Below are 22,460 nucleotides of genomic sequence, written 5' to 3'. Positions count from 1 at the left end.
CTTTTTCCTTTCCTCTGTTAAAATGATGACTTTTGGGGGTGGATCTTCCAATGCTGAACCAACTCTGCCATCCCTATAATGAAACCACTTTCTACATCCTGCCAGATCTGACTTCTAATAGTTTGTTTTGTTAAACAAATTTCTATCTATGTTCATACTTTTTTCTTCTATTATCTTTATCCAGTTTTAGGATTAGCACAATGTTGATTTCCTACAATGAGGGGAGAAGTGTTCCTTTTTTTCTGCTTTAAATGTTTGATATAATTTATCAGTTAAAATGTATATGAGCCTGTTGTTGTCATATAGGTAGGTTTTCAAACTAGGAATATACTTTCTTTAATAGGTGCTATTCGAATTTTATATTTCCTCCAGAGTCAGTTTCCTTAATTTGTCTTCCAAGGTACTTCTTAGAAGTTGTCAAATTTATTTCAAAACAGATTTTTGTAATATGCTTTCTATATCCTTTTAAATTCTGTAGAATCTGTGGTAATGTCTTCTGGATCTTGATATTGTAATTTTAAAAATGTATAATTGATATTGTGTAATAGGAAGAAAAGGTCTAAAGGAGCAGGGGAAGTGGGAGGGGTAGGGAAAAGGAAAGAAGGGAAAAGAAAAAATATGAGAAAAGGAAAAAGATGGAAACAAAGTCTTTGCAAATAGGGAAGGGAGGGCAGAGGAAGGGGAAAAAAATAAGAACCAAGAGACTCATGTAATGGTACAAGATCCTAATGATGTATGTAACTGTGTTTTACACCTAAAATGTACCAATAAACTTAATGTGGGAAAAAAATAAGGTACTGGCAAACAGAGTGCAGCAAATCACCAAGAATGTGATACACCATGACCAAGTAGGATACATCCCAGTGATGAAGGGAAAGTTCAATATATGCAAATCAATAAATGTAATACACCACATTAACAGAATCAATGACAAAAACTACATGATCTTCTCAATAGATGCAGAAAAATTATGTGACAAAGTCCAACACCCATGCATGATTAAAAAAAAAAAGACCTACAGAAAATGGGAATAGAAGATTTTTATCTCAATCTGATAAAAGTCATCTATGACAAACCAACAGCTAATGTCACACTGAATTGTCAAAAACTGAAAGCTTTTCAGGATCAAGACAAGGATGTGCACAATCACCACTCCTATCCAATATAGTTCTGAAAACATTAGTCAGAGCAATTAGATAAGAGAAAGAAATAAAAGGAATAAAGATAGGAAAGGATGAAATTAAGTTATCATTATTTGTGGATGATATAATACTCTACATAGAACACCCCAAAAGCTCCATCAAAGGACTCCTAAATTTAATAACCAAATTCAGTTGCATAGCTGGATACAAAGTCAACAATCAAAAATCAATAAAATTCCTGTACACAACACACTCACTGAAAGAGAAATTAGGGAAACATACCTTTCACAATAGCGTGAAGAAAAATGAAATACCTGGGAATTATCCTAATGAAGGAACCAAAAGATCTTTACATTGAAAGCTCCAGGGATCTGTCCAGATTTGTGCCTGCATGGAAGTGGGCTTGCCTGCACTGGGCATGGGGTCGGTGCCTGCGGCCATGGGAAATCCAGGTATCAAAACTGACTCCAGAAAAGAGAACCTAACAGACCAGTAGCAAAGGAAGAATTTGAGAAAGTTACCAGAAACTTGTCATTCCCTACAATCCAAGGCTGAGCTGATGTCACAGATTAAAAAATCCTTCATGACAAGAGAGCTCAGAACCAATGTGATGGATTCAGAAGCTCAGGAAAAGAAGCCACCAATCCTAACATCTTCAAAACAAGACATATCACCTCACATTACCAGTGTTGGTGAAATGAAGCATTATTTGTGTAGCTGCTGCACAGCTTTCAGCAATATAGCAATCACATTTCCGGTTCAGAAGGTCCTCTTTTGGCAGCAGTTTTATGGAATCAAAACCCTAGATACAGTACTTCAGTTGAGGAGGGATGGATTTCAAAACTTGTATCATGGAATCCTTCCCCCATTAATGCAGAAAACAACTACCCTGGCATTTATGTTTGGTCTGTATGTGGATTTATCTTGCCTTCTCCATAAGCACATCAGTGCTCCAGAGTTTGCAACCCATGGTGCAGCTGCAATACTTGCAGGGACAACAGAAGCCATTTTCACTCCATTGGAAAGAGTTCAGACATTGCTTCAAGACCACAAGCATCATGACAAATTTACATACACTTATCAGGCCTTCAGGGCTCTGAAATTCCATGGAATTAAAGAGCATTATCGAGGCTTAGTGCCCATTCATTTCTGGAATGGAGTCAACAATTTTTTTTTGCCTTCGAGGTCCCATTAAGGAACATCTGCCTACTGCAACAACTCACAGTGCTCTTTTGGTTAATGACTTTATCTGTGGAGGAGTATTGGGTGCCATGTTGCAGTTCTTGCTTTTTCCAGTTAATGTTGTAAAAACTCACAGTCTCAGATTGGTGGGGAGTTTCAGTCTTTCTCCAAGGTTTTCAAAACAATCCGGCTAGAACAGGACAGAAAACTGACAAATTCCTTCAGGATGCCCATCTGAATTATCATTGGGTCCCTCATCTCTTGAGGCATAATCAATGCAACTTATGAATTCTTAATGATCATATGGAAAAAGTGGCCAGTGAAGTGCCATGTATCACCTGAATAGACCTCAGAAAAATGCAGTTTGACTTAGGTTCAAATTGGCCCCAATAGAAGTTGGTGTTATTGAGTCCAAGCCACAGTGAATTATGGGAAAGCCATTTTCCCTGGACATCAACAAAAACAGAATAAAAGGTTTCAGTAGGAAACTTTTAAGTAAAAAAAAAAACTCCAGTGCTCAGAAAAAGGAAATTAAAGAAGATATCAGAAAATGGAAAGATATCCCTTGTTCTTGTGAAGACAGAGCAATATAGTGAAAATGGCCATATTTCCAAAACTGTTTTCCAGATTCAATGCAGTCCCAATCAAAATACCAATACCATACCTCACAGAATTAGAGAAAATAATCCTAAAATTCATTTGGATACCAAAGAGGTCTAGAATAGCAAAAGCAATCCTGGGCAACTGTCCCGGCCCGCGGGTAAGTCAACGGAGACCCTAGAGGGGGAGTGAGAATGACAAGGGACAAGAGACACAAGAGATGGAGACAAGACAGGTTTCTGATCAAGTCTCGTTTATTGCGGAAGCTGCTACAGCATATATACCGTAGGGCTAGAGGGAAGGAGCAAGGGGAGGGTACTGGGGCTACTTCCTTGTTGCCAGGTAGACTTGCAGCAGGCCCAGACATGCCCGTAAAAGGCACTCAAGAGTTCTAGCGGGGGGGGGCAAGGCCCTCCACAGGTCCTCCCTTTAAAATTATAACTGTAGTAGAAAGGCGTCAGGAGAGCCAAGCCTGTGGGGGCTGAGTCTGTCTTGGTTCAGAGTGACATACGTGTCTGTACCATGCACCTTACCCATCATCAGTTAACCAGAGAATCAAGGCTCTGGCACCTGTCTTAGGCAGTGCACGAGGGCTCTCTCATTGCATGGCATGCTTGTTCAGTTGCCCGTCATTGGCTTGCCAGCCCACTCACCAGGTGGGGCAAGAACACTTCGCCACGGCAAGGACCTAATTGATGGTCCGGCATTCGTCTTGGTCAACCATTGCCAATCTATGATAGTGGACCTGTATGGGTGCTGTTTTTATTGTCTCTATCTGGGCTCTAAGAAAGGCCATGATTTTGTTGTATATTATGGGCCCCAAAGAAATGAGCAGAAGTAGGCCCAATAAGGGTCCCAGCAAAGGGAGAAGATAAGGGAGGAAACCATTGAGGCCAGTCCAGAGGGGATTTTGAGTGAATTCTTGTCATCATCTGTTTAGATCTTCCTGAAGTTTGCGAATTTTTTCCCTGACGATCCCAGATTTATTGGCATAGAAACAGCAATGTTCTTTTAGGGCTATGAAAATCCTCCCTTGTTCCGCCGTGAGGAGGTCCAGGCCCCTTCTATTTTGAAGGACCACCTCAGCCAAGGAATCAATCTGATCTTGTAAGTCTGTAAGAGTGTTGGAGAGAGCTTGAACATCATTAATCAACTGGTTGGATAATTTGGCATAGGAGTGTAACGCCACTCCGACGCCAGCAGAGCCAGTGGCAAGGGCGCTGGACACCCCTAGCCCCACGAGCAAGGGGACCAGTGAGACGGCCCTTTTATGTCGCCCAGCGCTATAGTCAAAGCTGGGCAAGGGCACTGGCTCATCTCCAGGAATGAGGGCGATGTCCGGGAGGACAGTCGCCACCACGCACAGCCCAGTCCAATTAGTGGGGAGGGAGGTGAATGCCAGGCTCCTTCCACAAACAAGCATGTGACTCAGGGCAGGGCAAATGGCGGCAGAGCCATTAAGCATTACAGAGCAGAGAGAGAAATTTTGGACTCCGACAGGTATATCGAAGCTATCTTTGTGGCCCAAACTTAGATAACAAACTGAGGCATTGAACTGTACTGGCTGGACCCTGAAGGGCAGAGAAAAACTGCAATTGTAACTAGAGCTGTTGGCATAGTCAGTTTGGTTGACAACTGGCAAGGCAAGGGGCAGGGGTGTGCCAAGGGTCAAGCATAGCCAACAATCCGCAGCAAAGGCTGGGTTGGATGTATTGATCAATTGATAAGTGGCCTCTAAGACACTCAGGGTTTGGACATCAGGGTCTGGGCCTCGAGGTTTGGGAAGGGCCAGTGGATGATAATTTAGGGAGGGGTACATCTCTTGGATGATAGTTTCGAGCTGTTTTTGTACTCACTCTTCCCTGAGCTGATCCGAAGGCCCGCCACCATCAGATATATGAATTGGGGCCTGTGGCGGCCAGCAGACATCTCTGCCGGGACTGCCGCTGCAAGAGGCTTGGCCAAATTTAGGATATCCAGTGGGACTGGAAAAGTCCCAGTCACCCCTGACGGAGCCCCTGTAAGTTCTTTGTAGAACAGCAGTTAGATATATTTTTCCATCGGAATGTGCACATTGTTGGACTTCAATATAACAGGTAGAATGCATCTCTGTGGCCATGGTACAGCCGGTAGGGCATGGCCCTGGTTTGCCATTGATTGTTAGTATGACTTTAGGCTTAGTGACACAATCCCATTTTTGGTTATATCCTCCCGTTATTGAGGCCTCATAAACCAAGTAGGCAGTCTTGCTGCCGCAATCAGTGCTACGGGTGTAACTTGTGGGTACGGGCCCGCCAGAACCCCCGGCACAGTCACAGGGGTTACCAGACAGGGCAATGAGCAGTTGTTCCTTGTTAACTGGTTGAAATCTGCTTTTTGCTGTCGGTGCCAGGAGCAGCAACAGGCCATGTAACAGAATCAGGGATGTCATCTTTTTTAACCTGTAAGCAAAATTTTGTCTTGCGATGTAAGCAAGGCTGGGCTGTAGATAAGAGAATTAGGCTAACCTGATTAGGCTTTTGAAGATGACCAATGTGGACATATTACAATAACATATTTAGAACTTAACCAATGTAAACATTTTGTAATAACATATTCAGTGCTTAAATATCAAGGATAACCAATGTAATCAATTTATAACATATTTAGACAATATTCGTTGTGATGTGTCTCCCATGAGATTATAATATAAAATTTACTAGGGGGTCCCTTTAATGAATTAAGACCAGAATAATCATTTTCTGGGTGGCCACTTCTATATTCATCAAAGGGAGTCCCCATAGTCTCTAATCATTTTCACAAGCAATTAAGAATATATATATCTTTTTATTTTACAACTGTTTATTGCAATTTGATTATTGCATGTAGGTGACAATACACATTACTTTTATAAAATAAATCTCAGTGGCACTTTGATCAATTAACAACCTGGGAAGGAAGGCATGCCTTTAATTTAATAACATTTATCTGTAAGCCAATTTAACGATAGGCGAATATCTTTTGAAAAGGAAGGAAAAGAAATATTGAGCTCAACTGTACGAACACAAACAACAGACAACAGACAAACATGTGAGACAGTTTATAAAATTAGGGTGCACTCAAATATATCTGGCCAAATTGAATTATACTATTCTCTTTATGATTATTAGATTATAATTGTAGGCACCATTGTTAACTGGTTGAAATTGGACAATATTAGGTCATCGGTATCATCAACACGCTTATCAACTTGTTTCACTAAGCGTTCTGGAAGCCACCTGGCCGACTTCATTTCCTTGGAGTAAACACACACTGACCCTCGGCCCCAGATAAGTACGGGGTCAGGCCCATGCCATGAGTGGTCCAGGGGGTCTCTCCACATCACCGAGGCAAATTGTTTTTGCGTCTCTGGCTGCCAGAAACGGTTAGCTGCGGATAATCCCTTAGCGTCCAAATTTAAAAAGTTGAGAATAAATAGTGCATGTGATATTAGGTTTCTGGGTGACCCCTTGATAGGGTACCATTCCCCCCTTTTTATTTTATCTAATGTAATTTTGAGTGTGAGGTTGGCTCTTTTTATAATGTCTTGTCTTTGTGGATTATATGGGATTTCTGTTATGTGTGTTATATCTAATTGTTTGTAAAACTTTGAGAAGCCAGAGCTGGTATAGCCTGGACCATTGTCTGTTTTAATTTGTTGTGGACATCCAAGTATTGAGAAGGCAACTAGAAGGTGGGCAATTACATGTTTAGTAGCCTCCCCAGATTGTAGGGTGGCAAATATAAATCTACTATATGTATCGATGTTGACTTGTATATATTTAAGATTTTTAAATTTAGAGTAATGTGTGACGTCCATTTGTCATAGGGCATTTGGAATTAAGCCACAAGGATTAACTCCCAGATGAGGTGTGGGAAGATGGAGGGTGTACGTAGGACAGGTTTTAACAATTTGTCTAGCTTGTTTTCTAGTAAGTTTATACATGAGGCAAAGCATGTGGGCACTAAGATGATGTAGCTGGTGTGCCTTTTGTGTCTGGTCAATCTGAACGGGGGCATCAATATGTAGTGAGTAGGCAGAAGCCTGAGGTTTTGTGGCCAGGTCTGTTAGTCGATTACCCTCTGTAAGCGGCCCAGGTAGGTTAGAGTGGGCACGAAGATGTCCAATAAAAAAGGGCTTAGATCTTTTTTTAATTAGACCTTGTAATTGGATAAAAAGGTTACCTGTCTGGGAAACGTTTTTTATCTGTCCACATGTTTTTAACAGAGGTACTGATTGGGCAATGTAAGCACTGTCTGTAAAAAGATTAAAGGTCTCTTCAGGGAAGGCCGAAAAAAACGCTGTGACCTCATGTAACTCGGTCATTTGGGTGGAGGAACAACTGGTCTGGAATTGGACGGTGTTAGTGTCTCACACATAGGCAGCCATCCCTGTGGAGGAACCATCTGTGAAGATCAACAGGGCCTCAGTTAATGGAGTAGGCGAGGTGACCTTTGGAAAAATAAAATCATGTCTATTGGCAAAATCAATAAGTTTATCTGGAGGATAATGATTATCTATAAGGCCTGCATAAGAGGCGAGGGCAATTGGCCAAAAGTCAGTAACTTGCATAAGCCAGTCAATTTGTTTTTTACTGTAAGGTTGGAGGATAATGTCAGGCTCTTTTTCAAAATGGCACTTTTCAAGGTGTCTGCCCCGGGGAATAAGGTCAGAAACGGCCTTATAATAGGGGGTGATGACCTGTTTGGGCGAAACGGGAAGGTGTACCTACATGAGGGGTGTGGTCTGTCAAAAAACAGCAGTAGGGGAAAGCGTGGTCTTGTAGATAATATATTGTAGTGGTAAGCCATAATCCATAAAGGTAACAGTTTGACGAAGAATTGTTTGTTCTACCAAGGTGATGGCCTCGCGACCGGCGGGGGTAAGTTCTCGAGGTGAGGCAGGGTGGCTATCTCCTTGTAGGATATCATAAAGGGGCCTTAGTTTTCCTTTAGCTAATTTAAGATAGGGCATAAGCCAATTTATATCTCCAAGCAATATTTGAAAATCATGAAGAGTTTTTAGGGTATCAAGGTGAAGGGTAAGTCTTTGGGGCAAAATGTGGGGTCTGGCCATTTGGAAACCTAAAAAGGTATAAGGGTCCTTTAACTGTACCTTATCGGGGGCAACCTGGAGGCCACAAGCCTCAAGGGCTTGGCGGAGCTCGGCATAACAGGTTAAAACCTCATTGTTATGTTGTCCAGCAAGCAGAATATCATCCATATAGTGTATAACATACATTTGGGCCCAAGATTTATGTACGGCCTGAATAGCTGAAGCCACAAAGGACTGGCAGAGCGTGGGGCTATTTGTCATGTCTTGAGGGAGCACCCGCCATTGGAAGTGTTGTATTGGAGCACAGAAATTGGTCACTGGAAGGCTAAATGCGAAGCGTTTTTGATCAGCAGAGTGTAAGGGAATGGTGAAAAAACAGTCTTTTAAATCAGTGACAACCTTATAATACCCAAGGGGGATGGCTACCGGTGAGGGAAGACTGGGTTGTAAAGGTCTCATAAATACCATGGTCTTATTGACTGCTCTAAGATCTTGTAAGAGTCTCCATTTTTTTGACTTTTTTTTAATGACAAAGATGGGAGTATTTCATGGGGAATTGCTTGGGATGATATGGCCAGCGTGAAGCTGTTCCTGTACCAGCTGCTGAGCCCCTAATAACTTATCTTTGGAAAGGGGCCATTGATCGACCCATACGGGATCATCTGAGAGCCAGGTGATCTTTTCAGCATGGTCCGCAGGAGTGTCAATGACCCCTATGGAAAATGGCCTAACCCTGTTCGGGGGGGTCGAAGGACTGGCTCAATGGGCTGTATAATACCTGTAGAGTGTTTATCTAGCCCTTTTTCTGGAATGTACCCATTTTTAAACATCTGCATAGTGACGACTTCATTAGGGCTAGAGATAATCATCCCCATTTGTGATAATAGGTCCCTCCCCCATAGATTAATGGGCAACCCTGAGATGATATAAGGTTGAATGGTGTCCTGATTGTCATCTTGGTCTTTCCAGGTCAGATCTTTGGCACTGTGTTTAGGGTTTTGACTCTGACCTATAACCTTGAGGTGGGTAAGGGTGTCTTTTAATGGTCATGCCTGAGGCCAATCTTCTCCTTTGATGATAGTTACATCAGCACCAGTGTCTACCAATCCAGAAAACTGTCTCCCATCTAACCATAAGGTCATGAGAGGCTTCTGGGCTGAGAGTATTTTTGACCAGTAGACATCGGATGAGCCGAATCTCTGGTTGCCTCTGACGTTGTTAAGAGTCTTATTAGAGGTAGGGAGAAGGGGAAGGAGCAACAATTGAGCAAATCTTTGGCCTGACTGAATGGTGTTAATGTCTTTGGGGGAAGAAACCATAACTTTAATCTCTCCGGAGTAATCACTATCAATCACCCCAGGGTAGATCAGCAGCCCATCCATAGTGCTGCTGTTTTTGTCTATTACAAGCCCAAAGGTCTCCTTAGGCAGGGGTCCAAAGACCCCTGTCGGGAGGGCCTTTTCCCCCCTTTCTGGAGTCAATACTGTGTGGGCGGTGGAACTGAGGTCCAGTCCGGCACTTCCCATTGTTGTTTTGAAGAGGTCTGAAATGGATTGTTGTTTGCTGGAGCAAAGTTGAGTGCCCCGTAAATTTGTTTGGGTCTGGGGGCCCGGGGCTGGCCCCCTCTCCCGTTTCTCTGGTCTGGGTTATGGGCAAGCGGGAGGGGCTGGCCCTGAGCGTCTGTCTTGGACCTGTACTCATTCGCCCAATGTCTCCCTTTATTGCATCGAGGGCAAGGCCCCAGAGGTGTGGCCTTAGGGGCCGACGCCCTAGGGGCCTGACATTCCTTGGCAAAGTGACCCGTTGCCCCGCACCGGAAACATTTGTTACCCGGGCGGCACGACAAAAACTGTCTGACCGTATAACCCTGCATGGCAGCAGCCATAGCAAGCCCCTGTTGGTAGGCGGTCCCAATTTCTGAGCAAAGGCGAATGTAACCTGAGAGATCAGTTTTCTTTTTATAAGGGCGGATGGCGACCTGGCAAGCAGCATTGGCATTTTTAAAAGCAAGCTGTTTAACAAAATCTGTGCCCATTTCTGCACTCCCAAAAATCCGACCCGCTGTTGTGAGCAGGCGGTGAACAAAATCTGTGAAGGGCTCATCAGGCCCCTGTTGGATATTGGTGAGAGAAGCACTCACATCTCCTTTAGAAGGGAGCTTTCTCCAGGCTCTAGTGGCTGCGGTCTGAATCTGGGCATACAACCCCGCATCAAATTGCATCTGTTGATCGCTGGCGGCATAGGCTCCATCCCCCAGAAGCATATCAAGTATCCAACCATTATCCGCCTGAGCATTGTGTCTAGCAGTATCTCGGCAATTTTTCACATATTCAGATTTTCATAGTAAATAGTCACCTCCTGTAAGGGTGGTGCGGGCCAGAGTCTGCCAATCGATTGGAGTGAGCCAATTTTCTGCCACCGATTCTAAAATGGCCATTGTGTAAGGTGCAGTGGCCCCGTATTGAGCTGCGGCCGTTTTAAGTTCTTTAATGACCTTAAAATCGAAACCACTGTGGTGTCTCTACGCCTGTCTCTGGGTGTCAGTAGTTTCAGTTATGGGAAAGGCTTCTGCATTTTCAAGTTCTAGGGATACTCCCGACCCAGATGGCACCCTAGGGGCCGCCCCTCTAACGGGGGGTCGTGGCTTAAGTTTGTCCTCTCTACGGACATTTTTATGGGTTTTGCCTGTTCTTAAGCCCTCGAGCTGGGTAATAAGTTCCTGGTGTTTCTTTTCTAATCTTATTTGTTCTTTTAGAAATTTTATCTTGTCCCGGAGTTTCTTTTGGGGATCAACAGCAGGGCATGCCAAAGTGGGCGCATTGGGAGTGTTGGGTACCGGAACATAAGGAGGTGGACCTTGGACTATGGGCGGCCAGGCAGGATTATGATATCTGGCTGTCTCCTCCTCAAGATTGGCCCAGTCAGCCTCCCCTGGATCGTTCTGTGGCAAGGGGGGGTGTCTGAGGTGGCGGAGGGAAGGGTACAAGGTCGGTTCCTCTTTCACTGGCGGGGCGGGGTTAGAGGCAGGGGCTGAAAGGGCGGAGGCAGAAGCTGAGGAGCACCGAAGCTTTTCTTTACAAGGCTTGGATGAGGCAGAGCCAGCCTGTAAACCCTCATCGGTTGCAGTTTTTTTGCCTGACTCATCGTCACTATCAAAAGACATCAAGTCTTCTTCTTCATTCTTTGAGGAAGTCCCGTCGCACAGGGGCTCGGGCCTCAGCGCCATCTTGGCATCTCAGGGGGTATTTACATACTCCTCACTCTGAGGGGGAGTGATCGAGCCTTCCTCCGATCGGAGAGCTGTCTCCCCTACCTGGATGGCTTGAGCCACCACCGGATCTTTGGTTTTTTGGGAGATAATTTCATCAATAAGATTCCAATAAGAAAATGCAGTAATCGGGACCTTTCCTGGTCCACAAGTAGCATAATAATCTTTAAGGGCCTCCCCTACTCTTTTCCATCTCCTCTCGTCAATGGAACCCTCGGCAGGAAACCAAGGGCAGAGATCTCTAATATAATCAAAATATTTTAACAACTGTTTGACTGTAACCTTTACCCCTCGTGCCTGTAAAGTTTTTTTAAGACCTTCTACAAACAACTCATGTTGGCTAATCTCCTGTCCCATAATCGCTGCTCAACTCACCGAGGTGCAGGAAAGATGGCAGGTTCACGTCAAACGCAATCCTCTTTTTTCTAGTTTATTTGTCACTTCTATTTTATTGGGCCCCCGAGCAGCGTTCTTCACTGGATCGCCCGTTCTTGGGCCCCACGTTGGGCGCCACTTGTCCCAGCCCGCGGGTAAGTCAACGGAGACCCTAGAGGGGGAGTGAGAATGACAAGGGACAAGAGACACGAGAGATGGAGACAAGACAGGTTTCTGATCAAGTCTCATTTATTGCGGAAGCTGCTACAGCATATATACCGTAGGGCTAGAGGGAAGGAGCAAGGGGAGGGTACTGGGGCTACTTCCTTGTTGCCGGGTAGACTTGCAGCAGGCCCAGACATGCCTGTAAAAGGCACTCAAGAGTTCTAGCGGGGGGGGGCAAGGCCCCCCACAGGCAACTAAGGCAAGGCAGGGCACATCACAGTCCTGGATTTGAAATTATACCATGAAATTACCATGATAAAAACAGCAAAAAAGAAAAATAAAACAGACCCAAGGGTCAATGGAATAGACTAAAAAATGCAGAAACAACTCCAAATATACTCAGCCACCTTATTTTTGTTAAGTAACTTTATTATCAAACACACACACATACAAAAATTAAAACCATTCAAAGAAGAACAATACAAGGGGAGAAAAACTACAGTAATATTCAAATACAGTAGAACTCAACCAAAACAAAACTGCAAAAGCACTTAAACATATTTCCATATAACTTTAAAAAGTATCTTAAGCACCAACAAGACACCAGAGGATGTGATTGGTTTTAGAAAGATCCCCAAAACCAACATTGAACAAATAGTGGTCTGGAAAAAAAACTCCAGTTAGTTAGCAGACTCCACATAAACCAAGCTTCTGCCTAATTTAAATTTCGATATAGTCATATAACATGTGATGGAAACACAATCCAAGAAATGTGTTATTAGTCAATTTCATCCGTGTGTATCCTTAATTACACTTTCAGTTTCTCACACTAGAGAAACTATTAGGTATTTACACATATGTGTCCTATTTATTTCACTTAAGAGGATGGCCTCAATATGCATCCATTTAGCTGTAAATGTCTCTAGTTTCTCAATCTTTATGGCTGAGTAGTACTCCATTTTATTTTTTAAAAAACCACATCTTTTTTATCCAGTTTCCAGTTAATGGGTACTTGGGCTGTTTCCAAGCTTTCGCTGTTACGAACTGTGCCACTATAAACATGGGTGCACATATATCGCTGTGGTATGATTCTTTTAATTCTTTTTGAAAGATACACAGCAGGGGGATAGTTGGGTCGAATGGGACCTCTAAGCCTAGTTCTTTGAGGTATCTCCATATGGATTTCCACAGTGGTTGCACCAGTCTCCACTCTCACCAACAATGGAGAAGGGTTCCTTTCTCTCCACACACCCCCAGCATTTGTTATTGGATGATTTCTTAATAGCAGCCATTCTTTGTGGGGTGAGGTGGAATCTCAGTGTTGTTTTCATCTGCATCTCTTGAATAACCAGTGATGTTGAACATTTTTTCATATATTTGTTTGCTGCTTTTACTTGTTTGTCTGAGAAATGTCTGTTCATTTCAAATGCCCATTTTTGAATTGGGTCTGAATTTGGGCGGTCTGATTTTTTTTAGTTCTTTATATATTCTAGATAGTAGTCCTTTATCTAAGGTATAATTGCTGAAAATTTTTTCCCACATTGTAGGTTGTCTGTTAGTGCTGTTGGTGGTTTCTCTTGCAGTGCAGAAGTTTCTACTAAGATGAGATCCCAGTTGTTGATTCTTTGTGCAAATTCCCATGCCACTGAGGTTTTGTTCACAAAGTCTTTACCTATACCAATGTCTTCAATAGTTCTACCTAACTTATCTTCCAGCAAGTTTAGTGTTTCAGTTTTAATATCTAGAGCTTTAATCCACTTCAATCTTAGTTTAGTGCATAGTGATAGATATGGGTCTAGTTTTAATCTTTGGCAGGTTGAAATCCAGTTTTTCTAACACCCTTTATTAAAGAGTCTATTTTTCCTCCAGTGAAGATGGTTGGCTCCTTTGTCAAAGATGAGGTGGCTGAGCATGTCTGGAGTTGTTTCTGCATCTTCTAATCTATTCCACTGATCCTCGGGTCTGTTCTTCGCAAGTACCATGCTGTTTTTATCACAGTAGCTTTGTTGTATAGTTTCAAGTTGGGGATTGTAATACCCCCAGCCATATCTCTGTTGCCTAAAATTTCTTTTGCTATTCTAGGTCTCTTCTGGTTCCAAATGAATTTTTGAATTGTTTTCTCTAGTTCTGTGAAATATATTGTTGGAATTTCAATTGGTATTGCATTAAACCTATACAATAATTTTGTAAGTATGGCCATTTTTACTATATTGGTTTTTCCTATCCAGGAATAAGGGATGTCTTCCCATTTTCTTGTGTCCTCCTCAATCACTTTTTTCAAAGGGCTATAGTTTTCAGTGTAGAGGTCTTTTGCTTCCTTTGTTAAATTGACTCCTAGATATTTCATTTTTTTGGATGCTATTGTAAAAGAAATTGTTTCCCTAATTTCTCTCCCAATAAGTCTATTTTATATATATATATATATATATATATATATATATATATATATATATATATATATGTATAAAAGGCTGGGGATTTAGCTCAGTGGTTCTGGCACCTACCTTGCAAGCACAAGGTCCCGAGTTTGATCCCTGGTATGAACAAAAAAAAAAGGTATAAAAAAGTATATAAAAAGGCTATTGTTTTTGAGTATTGACCTTATATCCAGCTACTCTACTGAATGTGTCAATTAAGTCTAGAAGTCTTTTGGCAGAGTATTTTGAGTCTTCTATGTAAAGTATCACATCATCAGCAAATAATGACAGTTTAACTTCTTCCTTTCCTATTTTTATTGCTTTTATTTCTTTCTCTTTTCTAATTGCTGTGGCTAATGTTTTGAGAACAATATTAAACAGGAGTGGTGATAGTGGGCATTCTTGTCTTGTTCCTAATTTTAGCATGAAAGTTTTCAGTTTTTGACCATTTAGTATCACATTGGCTGTTGGTTTTTCATAGATAGCCTTAATCAAGTTGAGATAAAGAACTTCTATTCCAATTTTCTGTAGGGTTTTTATCATGAACGAGTGTTGGATTTTGTCGAATGCCTTTTCTGCATCTATTGATATGATCATATGATTTTTGTCCTCGACTCTGTTGATATAGTGTATTACATTTATTGATTTATGAATGTTGAACCATCCTTGCATCCCTGGGATAAATCCAACTTGGTCAGGTTGTATGATCTTTTGATGACCCTCTGTATTCTGTTTGCCAGTATCTTGTTGAAGATTTTTGCATCCATATTCATTAGGGAGATTGGTCTGTAGTTCTCTTTTAGAGTTGTGTCTTTCCCAGCCCCCTTATTTTTGAAAAAGGGGCCAAATACATTCACAGGAAGAAAAATAGCTTCTTTAATGAATGGTGCTGGGAAAACTGGCTTCCACATGCCAAAGATTTAACCTAGACTCATATCTCTGACTGTGCACTAAACTAAAACCAAAATGGATCAAAGATCTAAATATTAAAAGACAAACACTAAATCTGCTGAAAGATAGAAAAGATAAAACTCTTGAAGACATAGGTGTATGCAAAGACTTTATGAACAAAACCCTGACCACACAGGAAATATTACAAAGGATCAACTACTGGGATTTCATCATACTAAAAAGCTTTTGTGGGCTGGGATTTAGCACTGTGGCACTGTGCCTGCTTCACAAGTGCAAGGTCCTGAGTTTGATCCCCAGTACCAGAAAAAAAAATTTTTAAAGCTTTTGCACAGCAAAAGAAACCACCAACAGAGTGAGGAGACAACCCACAGAAGGGGGAAAAAATCTTTACTAGGGCCAGGGATTTAGCTCATTGGTTTTGCCACCTGCTGCTCAAGTGCAAGGACTCGAGTTCAATCTCCAGTACCAAAAAAAAAATTCTTTACTAGCTATTCCACAGACAAAAAACTAATATCTAGAATATATAAAGAACTAAAAAAAAAATCAGACCACAGAAATTTAAAGACCCAATACAAAAGTGCGCATCTGACTGCTGGGGATTTAGCCCAGTGGTGCTGCTGCCTGCCTTGCAAATGCAAGGTCCGGAGTTCCATCCCCAGTACCAAAAAAAAAAAAAAAACCAAAGAAGTACAAACATCAAATAAATAATGAAAAAAAAGTTCAATATCACTGGTCATTCAAAAAAATGCAAATTAAAACAACACTGAGATTTCATCTCACTCCAGAAGGAATGATTATCATCAAGAAATCAATCAATACCAAGTGCTGATGGGGAAAAAGTAGCCCTTCTCTACTGTTAGTGGGAGTGTAAATTGAAATCAATATAGAAATCAATATGGAGATTCCTGAAAAACTAAAACTAATATAGAAATCAATATGGAGATTCCTGAAAAACTAAAACTAGAGTTCCATTTGACCCAGCAATTCCCCTTCTTGGTATCTTCACAAAAGAGTTAAAAGAATTATACCACAGCAATATATGCATACCTATGTTTATAGCAACACAATTTATAATAGCTAAATCTTGAAAACAGCCAAAATGCCAACTAACAGATGAATGGATAAAGATGTGTTTTTTATATACAATGGAGTCCTACTCTGCCATAAAGAAGGACAAACTTGAGGCATTTCTAAGTAAATGGATGCGCCTTGAGACAATACTTCAAGTTAAATATATTAGACATACGTGTTTAAATATTGCATTGTTTCTCTTGTGTGAGAAACTGAAAGGGTAAATAAGGACCAAGATCGATAGTAGACATTGGAACATAGGAAGAAAATATTCTAATGGGAAGGTAAGCAAGGGAGGGGGAAGGGAAGGAAAGGAAAAGGAAAAAAAGAGAATAGAAGGGGAAAATGGAAACAAAGCTTTTATAAATAAGGTGAAGAAGTGTTGCAGGGAGGGGAAGGGAATGGGGAGAAAAAGAAGAATCAAGACATATAATGTACTGGTGCAAATTCCCTATGATGAATGTGATCATAATGTATTTCAAAAGTATACCAATACAATTATTTTTTTTTAAGTTCTAGGTGTGAAAGACCCACCCTAGGGAGGACTGTGGCCAGAATGGTATAAAAGAAAAATGAAGAAAAAAGGCTTGCTTCTTTTTCTTTGGAGATTCTCCAGCCTTCACCTTCACCTTGGTTATTGTCTCCTGGCTTCCAGACAAACACTTCAGCCTCCTTATACAGACTCATACAGGACACTATAGTGCACTCCAAACCTTCCTTCAACTGGATTATTCAGATTTCCAGCACACAGACAGACCTTTTGCACTCTTCCATAGCTGATTCTGTGGGTGGCCATTGTAAACCAATCTTGTAACTTCTTATATATTTGTATATCTCACATTAAATGTTTCTCTGGTAAACACTGATTTATATAGGGTAAAAAATTAAAGGAAGAGGAAAAACTAATAAAGAAAAAAAGGTAAGTAGATAAGAAAAAGGACAAAGAAAAATTCCCTAAACATCAGTAAATTGGTGAAGAAGAAAGAAGGAAAGGCAAGAAAAAACAAAAAGCCAAAACAAAACAAAAAATAATATACGCACACAGGGAAAAAAAGAAATTTCTTTGTGATTTTAAATGTGTGGTTTTCTTCCAGCATCTACAATTTTGGGGCAGTGTCCAAGTGAAGACTGTCCCTACTCACATTGGTAGATAAAAAAGACAGTCAGACCCCAGATTCCTGCTGGATCCAGGAAACAACAGCCAGTAAGATTATGGTGAGGGCACCAATACTATGAATTTCAAATCCAGAGCAACTCAGGCTGAGTCTGGCCTCTGGCTGTGGTGGTAGGGCCTGTACCTCAAGCCTTTCAGGAGGTCTCTTTCAAGTCTACTCTCCACCCATGGCTGTCTCCCATAGCTATCTGTCACTCAGTCACTGTGAGAATGTAACTCTTGGAGCCCTGAAGTGAAGCCGTCTCAACTGCTCTGAATCCAGGGTTCAATCAAACCTTACCTGAAATAGCATCTGACCAAGCACTCTCTCCAGCTATGTGGTGTGTACTTGCACTGGAACCATTCACCAGCTGTTGTCTGTCACAGTACTGTCAAAGTACTGCTGTGTACTGCTTTCTGCTCTCCCTGCAGATTGTAGCACCCATCAGTCTGTTCTACCAGTACATTTCTCCCTGAAGCTCTCTGGACTCTATAGATTTTGTTTTTTCTTTGTAGATTTGACCTCACTTTCCTGTTAGCCATGAATTTGGAGCCAAGGAGAAAGTACAGACTGCTCCATCCCTTGTTTGCATTGTGTTCTATCTCTTCAAATTCTCTGTAGGTTTTAATTTTTCTGTTACTTCCTTCCTGGGTCCCAGAGATCTACTTCTCTTTTTTTTCCTCCTCAAGTTGTTATTTTTCAGTGTTTGGATTCCAAATCTCAGATAGGCTGAGTTGTTGTCACTTACTAATCCACCATTTTACTGAGTCTTTCTGTCTTAGTTATCCTTCTTGCTGCTGAGATGAAACACCCAACACCCAAAGTTAAAAGAGAAAATTATTATTTCAGCTCATAGTTTGTACAAGTTTCAGTCCATAGTCAGCCAATTCCAAGACAGGGCAGCATGGCAGAGGGGCATCACAGATGAGAAACACTCCATTGTGTGGCAAGCAGAAGGCAGCAAGTCTGCTTTTGTTCTGTTCCTTTATATTCCATCCAAGCTACAAGCCTATTGATTGATGACACCCACACCTGGGGTGGAACTTCCATTATCCACACCCAAATCTTTGCTAAACCAATTTAATTATCACATACCCTTAGTCCCAGTATCACACACCCTAAGCTAGCATCACACACCCAGGATCCAGCCACCTCCAAAAAGCCCCACCTATGACCATATGAGGCTTTATGGGAACATCTAGATATAAGCCATAACATTCCACACCGGGCTCCCTAAAGACTCAAACACATCCCTTTATGCAAAAGGCATTTAGTCCATCTCTAAGAGTTGCCAAAGTCTTTACAGTTTTAGCATTGCTGAAAAATACAAGTCCAAAGTCTCCCCTGAGATTTAAGGCAAATTCTTAGCTGTGAGCCCCTCTACAAATGAAAATAAAGTTAAACACTGCCAAAGTACAGTGACACAAGATAAACATTCTCATTCCAAAAGGTACAAATAGGGGGATGGAAAGGAATGGGACCAAAGCAAGTCCAAAATTCACTGGGGCAAACACTAAATACCATGATTCCATGTCCAGCAACTTATGCAGTCTGTGGCAAGATACTGTCCTTATGGTACTGCCTGTGGTCATAGTTCCCATGGCTTCTCTCCTGGGCAAGCTCTGCTCACTCCTTGCAGCTTTCTTCAGACAATCCACATTCCTGGCTTCTCCAATCTCTGGGATCTCCACTGCATCATCAGCTTTTCACTCATAGCTTCACACATTACCCTCTTAGGAGTACACTGCCTTGCCTCTCATGCCTTCTTGTGAAATTTGGGTGGAACACTTCCTAACTCCACAATTCCTGCATTCTGCATGCAACTCACTAAAACCAGCACTACATGGATGATATCAAGGCCTGCCACCAGCTGGAGCAGCAAACAGGATTGCTTCTCTTTTGGATGAAGAAATTGTGTGCCTAGATTGCTGAACATTATAAACCCAATCCCAAAGGCCACCACAACTCTGGAACTTAGTACTCTGGGGCACTCTTCTCAAAGTCTTTCACCTTTGCAATCTTGAAGATGTAAAGGGAGGAGTCCTGCTTGTTCTCATGATGCCCTCAAGCCATCTTTTCTGTTATCCTGTTCCTTTTTCAGCAGCCATGTTCTCCTCTACTGTATCTTTTCAATCCACAACTTTATCAGAGCTTCCTTTCTGATCAAATCTAAAATGTTTTAAATCATTCTGCTGGGCTCTTTGTTCTTGATTCTCAACATAGATCTGGCCAAAGCCCCCAACAGTAGCCATGCCACTGCCTCAACATTAGACTGCCTTGAAATTTCTTTTGTCAGATTAATTAGTCCACTGCTCTCAATTCAATCTCAGGCAAAGTCTCTGGACAATAGCAAAATGCACACAAATTTTCTGCCAAATCATAACACACAAGATCTGGAGTCCAACAGTCAATGTGGTCCTTGTTTCTAACTGAAACCTCTTGAGTATACTCTTTACCAAAAACACTTTTTTGGACCAGATGCATTTCTATCAGCATTCTGGTCTCCTGAACTCTGAGCTTACAGTATTCCAGAGCTGTTTCTTCAGTCAGCATCTCCAAACTTTTCCAAACTCCTCCTACAAACCAATTCCAAAGGCTCTTGAACTGCATGGCCAGGTAACATCACAGCAATGACCCCACTTTCAGTTCCAAAATCTATATCAGTCAGTGCTCACCAGAGAAACATATATGATGCAAGATATATAAATATATAAGAATTTATATTCTTAGATATGTCTAATGCCTGTAATTCCACCACTGGAGAGGCTGAGGCAGGAGGATTGCCATGAGTTTGAGGCCAGCCTGGGCTACATAATGAGTTCAAGGTCAGCCTGAACCACATAGTGAGACCATGTCTCAAAAAAAGCATTTATAAGGTAGGCTTAAAATGGCCTCCTGCAGATTCAGGTGTGAAGGAATGCAAAATGGCTGTCTGTCCACTGGAGATCCAAAGGATCCAGTCAAAGTCCTGGATATCACTATAGTATCCTGTGTGAGTCCATATCAGGAGAATGAAGGGTCTGGACTGGATGGCTGAAGAATCTGTGCTAGAAGCCAGGAGATGATGTTCACGATGAAGGTGAAGACTGGAACTCCTCTGAAGAAACAGAAGTGAGCCTTCCTTCATTTTCCATTTATTCTATTCAGGCTACAAGCCTATTGGTAGGTGCACTCACACTCAGGGTGGGTCTTCTGTCTTCAGTAAATCCCTTCAGTCACACCCACAACTACAGTGATCAAGTTTAGTTGGACATTTCTTACTCAGGTTGACACAATCAGTTAACTATCACACCTCCCAGTGTGTTTTATAGCTTCAGATGCTTTCTTATTTTATGTTACCACCTATTTCTTTCGGTTAAAGAATCTCCTTGGAGATTTCTTAACCCTTGGGTTTTGTTTTTTGGGGGTTTTTTTGGTTTTGGGGGGGGGGGGTTTGGTACCAGGGTTGGAACTCGGGACTTTGTACTTGTGAGGCAGGTGGCAGAACCACTGAGCTAAATCCCCAGCCCCCCTTGGAGATTTCTTGTAAGATAGATCTAATAATGATAAACTCTCTCAGGTGTTAATACTTTGAAAACATCTTTATCCTTCATTTATGAAGAATAACTATGCTGGGTAGAGTATTCTTGGTTGACAGGGGTTTTTTCCTCCAGCATTTTTATATTTCATTCCATTCCCTCCTCATCTATAACTTTTCTTCTGGGAGTCTGTAGTCAGACAAACTAGAACATCCTTATGTTTTATTTGTTTATTTTCTCTTACTCCTTTCAGAATTCTGTCTTTAACATTTGAGAGCTTTATTATAATATATCTTGAGGTACACTTAGTTGGTTTAAATCTGATTTGTGGGTTCTGATTTGGTACCTGGATATTTGTGTATTTCTTTAAGATTGAGATGTTTTCTGTTATTATCCCCTTGAATAAGCTTTCTAGCTCTTTATCATTAGTAGGTCCCTCTTGGACCCAAATGTTATGGTTTAATCTGGATGTCCCCACCTCAAAGCCTCCTGTGCTATTATGCAAGGTTTTTGAATGGTGATTGAATCATGGGGGCACTATAGCTAAATGTGATAGTATAAGATGGGGCATGATCAGAAGATACAGTCACTGGGCACATGACCTGGTAAGGTGTATCTCTCACCAACATTTCTCCCTTTACTTTCTGCTTCCTGGCCATCATAACATGAGCAGATTTTCTTCCTCCATACCCCTCTGCCATTCCGTTGTGTGTTGGAGCCAGCTGACAATGATCTGTAGCTGGGAGTCAAAATAAACCTCTCTTCCTTTAAGTTGCAGCTATCAGGTATGGTATTTTGTCCCAGTGATGAAGAAAGTGACTAGGACACAGAATTGCCTGAATATTTGGGGTTTTTTATGATGCTTCATACTTCCTATTAGCTTTCTTCAGTCTGTTTCTCCTCCTACAACTATATTTTGAAAAGCCTGTCTTTGAGCTGATTCTTTCTTTTGACTGATCCTCCTACTGATTCTTCTATTGCATTTTGTATCTTTCACTTTACATTTCAGCTCCAATATTTTGCTTCACTTTTTCAGATGGAGTTTTTTGCTTTTTGTTTTGTTTTGTTTTCAGTACCAGGGATCGAACTCAGGACCTTACACTTGCAATGCAAGCATGGCTCAACTGAGCTAAATCCCCAGCCTCTGTTTCACTATTTTTTTTTTTTTTTGGTACTGGGGGTTGAACTCAGAACCTTGTGCTTGTGAGGAAGGTGGCAGAACCACTGAGCTAAATCCCTGGCCCTGCTTCACTTTTTAATACTTCAATTTTTGGTTAAGTTTCTTGATAAATTACTGACTTTATTCATTATGTTTTCTTGATGTTCATTCACTTTGTTACAATTGCTCTCCCTCCCTCCCCATACTGGGGATTGAACTTAGGATCTTGCACTTGTCGGGCAGGTGTGGCACCACTGAGCTACATCCCTGGCCCAAAATTGCTATTTTTGAATTCATTGTCTGATCACACTTCTTTATCACTTTATGGTCATTTTGTGGTACATTGTTTTGTCCATTAGGTAGGTCATAGTTTTCTGAATGTTCTTTTTTTCTGAATGTTCTTAATGCTTATGGGCATATGCT

At 41.6% G+C, this 22,460-nt stretch overlaps 1 pseudogene; it reads left to right on the top strand.

Annotated features, from left to right (window-relative positions):
• The first annotated feature begins 1,701 nt into the window (after positions 1 to 1,701).
• LOC101711894 (mitochondrial nicotinamide adenine dinucleotide transporter SLC25A51-like) lies at positions 1,702 to 2,670 on the top strand (annotated as a pseudogene).
• The last annotated feature ends 19,790 nt before the right edge of the window (positions 2,671 to 22,460 follow it).

This window comes from Heterocephalus glaber, unplaced genomic scaffold (assembly GCF_053883595.1).
Source record: "Heterocephalus glaber isolate CG9 unplaced genomic scaffold, H.glaber_assembly_v1.0 deba00001613, whole genome shotgun sequence".
NCBI lineage: Eukaryota > Metazoa > Chordata > Mammalia > Rodentia > Bathyergidae > Heterocephalus > Heterocephalus glaber.
This window is presented reverse-complemented; position numbering and strand designations above follow the sequence as displayed.